Source organism: Manis pentadactyla, chromosome 1 (genome assembly GCF_030020395.1).
Source record: "Manis pentadactyla isolate mManPen7 chromosome 1, mManPen7.hap1, whole genome shotgun sequence".
NCBI classification, from domain to species: Eukaryota; Metazoa; Chordata; class Mammalia; order Pholidota; family Manidae; genus Manis; species Manis pentadactyla.
In genome coordinates, this window is record NC_080019.1 from 108331709 (window position 1) to 108339259 (window position 7551).

Sequence of the window (7551 nt, forward strand, 5' to 3'; positions counted from 1 at the left end):
AGCTAGGAAGTGACTTTGGTATTTTTGGAAACTGAAAATTTATATAAAAACTAAAGAGTAATTGGGTACATTCTCATTACTGTTAAGATCGTTGCAACATCAGCTTCTAGTGCTCTTTTTTTTTTTTTATAAATAATTCAACTATTTAGGAAAGTAAAAATGAAAAATAAAAGTGAATCATCCAGAAATTGCTACAAGTAATGCTGGATGGATATGCATTTTCTATGCATGGACTCAGATGGATGCACTGTATAAAAATGGCATCATGATATAAGTGTTCTTTCTCAATAAAAAAGCTTTGAATTTAATAGAAGAAAAAGAAAATGAAACACTACTGAAGGAATTGTTGAACATCAAGTAAATGTGTTTTCTTCACTAGGAATATTTCCGAAATATCCCTCTAAGGTCATAAAAGAGGTTACAAAGAACATTTAAGAGTCTAAAAGCCATCCCCCCTGCCCACACACAATTTTAAATGGTATAAAATGAGGACATTAGCAGTCACTCTTACACACTTTTCCATCCCATCTCTCAAAGGGTGTTAGTTGTATTATGATTTTCAAATTATCCAGATTTATAATGTTTACATTGTGTAATTGTAATTTCATTGCTTTAGTGTAACTTGTTTGATAACTTGAAGTGTTGTTCCCCACCTGTCTCTGTCCTATAGTTTCTTTGACCTTTACTTCAATTTCCTCTCTTGTTTGGATTTCAAGTCAGATATTTTTCCAAAATGGGGATATTGGTACCATATTTCCTATTTTTTTCATGTTTAAAATCTGTTTTTAGAATGATGTCATGACTGAATTAATGCTCTTTTGTCATTTTTTTTTTTTTGCCAGACTTTTGTGGCTGTTTTCTAGTCTTCTGCCATTGTATGTTATTGTGAAGACATGAGGTGAGGCCAGTCTGATTCTGTTCATCTTTGCAGGTGTATTACTCAGAGTTCTCCATAGAACAGAACAATGAGGCTATATATATATATATATATATATACATATATATATATATATATATATATGTATTCCGTAAAGATTCATTATAGTGAATTGGTTCAAGGGACTATGGGGTCTGAGAAGTCCCAAGACCTGTAGTTGGCAAGTTGGAGCCCCAGGAGAGCCTGTGTGTAGTTCCTGTGTCCAAAGGCCTGAGAAGCAGAAGAACTGATGGTGTAAGGTCCAGTCTGAAAGCTGGCAGCCTCAAGACCCAAGAAAAGCCAGTGTTTCAGTCCTGGTCCAAATAGTCCAAATGCCCAAAAAGACAGATGTCAGTTCAGGCAGTCAGGCAGGAGGAGTTCCCTCTTACTCAGCCTTTTTGTTCTATTCAGGCCTTTGGGAGAACCTGATTGATGAGAGCCGCCCACCCTGAGGAGGGTCATCTGCTTTGCTCTGTCTACCGATTCAAAGGCCAGTCTCTTCAGAAACACCCTCATAGACACACCCTCAATCATGTTTAGCCAAGTGTCTGGGCACCCTGGGGTCCAGTTAAATTGACCCATAATATTAACCATCATAGTAGTACTATGCTTTCCTGGACATCTAAAGAATTCTTTCTTGATGTTCAGTATCTAAAACAGGTAGTGTCTATGTTGAGCCTTCTGTATCAAATTTTCTTGGAACTGATTTGCGTGTCCTTCGTTGACCGTGAGGGTGTGGGGGGTTCTGTTGCCATTGTATCTTTACGGCTTTTGCTTCATTTGTAGTTTCTCTAGTACAGGGATGCCAATGACCATTATTTGGGATTTTAATCTTCTATTTTCTCTATATTCATTCGTGTTATCTAATTGAATCCATATTTTACCTTGTAAAAGTTCATATTCAGTGGTGCCTATTCTTCCATGCTGACTTTAGTTCATCAATTAGTTCTGTGATGACATAGCTTCAGTCAAATCTTCCTTTGGTTCTGTTGTCTTACCATCTTATCTTTGAGTTCGTACTTTGTTGAATTCCTATTCTGATGAATTTATGCTGTGGCATGAAGCAAATGTTCATGATTTTCTTCTAGGTCCTTCCTGTCCTTTCCTCCTGCCTCCCTTTCTCCCTTCTTCCTTCTTTCTCTCCCTGTGTTAGGTTTTTAAAGTTCCCATTACATTTATTTTCATTCTGCCTTGCCTGGTCAGTTCTGTCCAGGCTTGCCTCTGTTAGGGTGTGGAAGACTTCTTGACTTGATTCCAGTAACTCCTATGTGATTTCCTCTCTGAGCAAGGCTTTGATGCTGAGTACTTTTTCTTCTATTTATTTTATGAAGTTAATATGACTTTGGAAGTCTGATCTTAGAGTTAATAGCTGATTGAGACCAGCTCTCTCTTGTTTCTCCCAGAATCTTCTCTTTCTTTACCTAGCCTTAATTTTTGAAATATGGCATCAGGTCACACCCCTTTCCTTGATTTGTTGCCTTTGCTGAATCTGTGCCTAAGAATGTTCTTAAATCTGTATTTTGCTCAAGTTTTATGTGTTGGGGGAGAGAAATTATTTCTCTTGTTTCTTTTCATATGTTTTTAGAAGTCTTAATCCAGAAGTTGAAATGATGTGAGAGGGCAATAAATGAAGAAATGGACTTATATTTAAGTCAGAGCAACTTTTTATTATTTTAATTTAGCGAGCATCATCTCATTACGACACAGGAGACTATTGTACAGGGGAAGGAGAACTGAACTGGGCTGATATCAGATAACCTTAAATTCTAGCCTCCAGCTATAACATATATAGCTGAAACTGGGGAAACCCTCATTTCCTTCAGCTGTGAAATGGGGTGATAGCATCCTCCATGACTTCTTCATAGAGCTGTTATGAGGTTCAGATGAGATAATTAAAGGGTTTTGTAAATAGCAAAGTGACACTCAAAATAAGATGTTATTATTTTATTATTACTATTATTGAATCTTTATTTCTAGAGATCACTATTAAGATGGTCAGGTGAGAGTTCTTAGGAAGGGGTTTTGGTAAGATGAGGGGGTTAAGCAAGGGAGTTTTTCCATTTATGTTTCCTCTGTCCCTATTCTGATAGGGAAGAGGAAATGTGCATAGTCTGAAGGATGTTTTTAGCTTATTTCTGTGTTCTGTCTCTCATCTCCATTGAGAGGTAATAGGTTTAGACATTCACCCACCTGAAGACTAAGTGACTAAATTTCTCTTATAGCTCTATGTTTTTATAAATATTGATAAAATGCCCAAGCAATTTTTGCATTAAAGAGTTAATATGTTAATCATAGTTATATCTTTTATGGTTCTTTTTGGATTTCATGAGACATTTCAAGAGACTTGCACTATCGTTTTAATTTTGATTATGATTATTTTCAAATCATAGGCATGAGAAATATATTCTCTACTAACTTGAAGGAGAAAAGCTGTGTGAAAGCTTTGACCACAGTCAAAGACTGAGTAATAAACCTTGTTTATAATAGTACTAAACCTGAATCATGCAAACCAAATGATTTATTTACATATGAGTTTTATTTTGAAAACTAAAATTTATTTACTGAACCTCAACATTACTGATTTAAAAAAAATTAATATGCATATTTTTAAAAAGCAGTTGATACACAGGACTAGGTTTCATACCCTCCCACATGCTGGCATGTAAAATAAGCTCACTAACATCACTGATTTTGCATTCTACTTTATTCACACTGTCACAATAATCTCAGTTTGGGTAGTAGTAGTATTGGAAGAATTTTGAAAGAGATCATTTATATAGTGATTGTGACTTTTAATTTTAGTTTAAAAGGTTGATATATTGCTTCTCCACTCATTTAGCCCACTCTAATAAAAATTCTAGAAAATATTTCTTGCTGTGTAACTTTGGAATTCAATGTCTGTCACAGAAATGGGGTAGTAAGATACCAAAAGGAGACCAAACATTTGCCATATTATCCTGAGATGAAATGTCAAAGCTGGTCAAAACCTAAAAGTTCTTGTACTTGGAGAATGGCAGCTTCACTGTACATGGGTTTAGCCCTGCTGCCATCCTAAGTTATACCTGTGTTCATGAAATGTCCTCTCCACTCAGTACTATTTGTTTATCACAGAAACATTATTCCTACTGCTATAGTTTGGGGACCCATCCATGGACATTTGTAGTCAAGTTCTGCAGCATTATTTTGTCTGTGTTTGTTTTTAGGACTCATGTTATATTGAAAAATAAATCCATCACATTATTTGGAAGTGTCTTTTATAGGTCTATTTTCTTTAATACTTATCAGCATAATCATTTCAAAACTGCAACAGAGATTGAAAATGGAGCATTTGATTTCAATATACTATAAGGAATGCCATTATCACAGAATTTATTATATCATCTTTGCACCATTAGAACAAAAAGAGAAAAGGGAGAAAGAGGCCTTTTCAAAAGCACTGGATATTCTTCAGCCTTTTCAGCTAATTTGGCAGAAAATGCAGGAGGTGGTCTTTTTATACAGTAAAATTAATAAGTTGTTTCTATTCCAGACCCAGCATATCTGATACTCATTCCTGGGGTTGTCTTCATGTATCACAAACCTCAAGATGGCCAACACAGACAGAGGAAAACAAATACTTATGAACACTGGTAGAAATATCTGAACAAAGACTTAATATTTGCTTTCATCTTGGATAAAAAGTTTGATTCGTGGTTAGGTTTGTCAAGATAAACACATTATGCTTTTCTTTCTTCACTCTTTTCCTCTGATTTAACAATTGGTAGTTTGCATATACTTCCCATATTTTTCTATTCTCAACAGCATGGAGTTAATTGTGAGCAGAGAAACTTACAAATCAGTCCCAGATCAGTATCCTGTGTGTGTCACAGTCGATTTGTCCGCAGGTCTCCATCTGGGAAAGGAGAAATCCTAAGGTGGAGCATGTCATGCGGAGGTGCCTTGGAATCACTTAGGCCTCAAGAACCTGCTCAGGGACTCAGCAGGAAGGAATCTAGGCTCTCCCATTCCCACTTTAAACAGGAAAGTCTTACTTTCATCTGTTTATTATATTCAATTTAACCATGAAATTCTATATATATCAGTGGTTTTGCTGAGAAAAAATTTAGTAAAATTTGAAACCCACTCTTACCTGTTTTTGGTTCTGTTTTTACTGCCTTCTTTTAGTTGACTGAGTATTTTTTATGACAATTTATTTCCTTTATGGGCTTATTAGCTGTATACCTATATTATTTAAAGGCTTTTTTTATGGTTTATAAGTATGCATCTTTATCTTACTACCATCTATCTTCAAGTGACATTATTCCACTTCACATATAGTACAAACCTTACTTCTATTTCTCCTTTCCCAGGTTATATGCTTTGATGTCATACATTTAAGGTTTCCATATATTATACACCCATCATACATTGTTATTATTTTTGCTTTAAATAATCAATTTTAAAGATACTTAAAAAATCTGACAAAAATTCTTCATATTTACCAATATAGTTTCCATTTATCGTGTTCTTCATTTTTTTGCATAGACATAGGTTTCCATATAGTATTGTTTTTCCTTCTTGTCAAACTAAAGTATCCCTTTTAACATTTATTATAGTGCATGTATGCTGATGATAAATTCTTAAAGCTTTTTTGTGATTGAAAAGTCTTGATCTTACCTTCACTTTTGAAATATATTTTCAGTGGTAAAGTATTCTAGGTTGACAATTTTTTTCTTTCAGTACATTAAGATGCCCCAGTACCTTCTAGATCGTGTTGTTTCCAACATAAAATCTGCTTTAGTATGTACATAAAATTCTTCTGCATGTAATGTGTCTTTTGTCCCTGGCTCTTTTTTAAGATTTTCTAGTTATCACTGGTTTTAAGTAATTTGATTATGATACACCTTGGTGCAGTTTTATTCATGTGTCTATGCTTCAGTTTTTTTCAGTTTTTGCATTTGTAAGTTAGTGGCTTTCCTCAAATTTGGAAAAATTTTAGCCATTAATACTCCAAGTATCTTTTCTGCACTGCCTCGTTCCCCTTTCTTTTGGGAATTCCACTTACATGTATATCAGGGGTCTTGAAGTTTCCCACAGCTCAATGAAGCTCTTTTTATTTCACTGTTTCATTTTGGGTAGTTTCTGTTGCTCTGTATTCAAATTCACCAATGTTTTCTTCTACAATGGCTAATCTGTCATTAATTCTGTCTCATAAATACTTCATCTTGGTCATCATAGTTTTCATCTCTTAGAAAGTCAACCTGAGTCTTTCTCTGTATTCCCTGTCTCCAGTTAACATGTTTACTCTTTCCTCTAGCTTCTTGAACAAACAGAATACAATTATAATAATAGCAGTTTTAATATCCCTATCCACCAGATATATCATCTAAATGAATTGTGGGTCAATTTTGATTGATTGTTTTTCTAGTCATCATTTTTTCCTTCTTTTTTTCTTGCCTTATAACTTTTGGTTGGATTCCAGACATGATATTTTATCTTGTTGGATATGTTTATTTTCCTATAAATATTCTTGAGCTTTGTTCTGTGTTGTGCCTAAATTTTTGGAAACAGCAGCTCTTTTTATGTCTGGCTTCCAAACTTTGTTAAGCAATGGACCAAAGCAATGTTTAGCCTCACACTAGTTTTTCTCCATCACTGAGGCAAACCCCATTTAAATACTCTAACTGATGCCGTGAATTATGAGGTTTTCTTATTTGGCTAATGGAAACAGGCAGTTTTTTCAGTCTATGTGAGACTGGGGTTTTGTTCCCTTTAATATTTTCAGTTTTGTTTTGTTTTTCTGACTTGTCCACAGGTAGTGTCCTCACCTGCATGCAGTGATCAGTATCAGCTGAATATCGAGGGCTACACTCTGCAGATGTCCAGTTCTTTCCCTCTGGCCATCTGCCTGTGAATCCTACATGCTTTGGCCTCTGAACACTCACAATTCTGTCTCCTCAACTCGGGGAGACAGAGACAGTCAGGCTCTATTTGATTTTCCCCTCCCCGTGCCAAGTCTGAAACCTTTTTCTAGGTGAGGAGCTAGGATGATCACAGGGCTGACTTTAGTTCCCACCTTCCCGGGACTGTGCTTTGTTGCCTGATGATCAAAGCTTTGTGAACCATTGTTTCATATGTTTGCTTAGTTGTTTAGACATTTCAGCAGGGAGAATAAATTCAGCTGCTGGTATTTCATGTTGGTCAGAAACAGAAGTCTGTTCAGAGTCCTTTAAAATATTATTCCTGAGAGGAAAGAATGACCTGAATAGGACAAAGCCCTTGGTAATGTAATAGAATATATAAATTTGAGGAAGGTTTCATATACTCTCTGGGACTTGAAGCCTAATTAAGCATGGGCAGTGAGAGAAAACTTCCAGCCTTCATGACCATGTGACTATGAGGATGGCAAAGCCGTTTTCTGAATTTAAGAGTCCTGGGGGAAGGAGTGGGTTGGGTGTAGGGGGGAAAATGAGTTCCAGGTTTGTATATGACCTATGAGTCACCCAGATGGATATGACTGGGAGGCAGGTAGAACTATGGGTCTGGAGCTCAGGAAAGAGAAAGTATGGCTAGAACTATAGATTCTGGAGATATCCTTCTAGGAAGGCTAGTGTCCAATTCAAAAGAACTATTTATCCTAAATTTTATGAATAGAA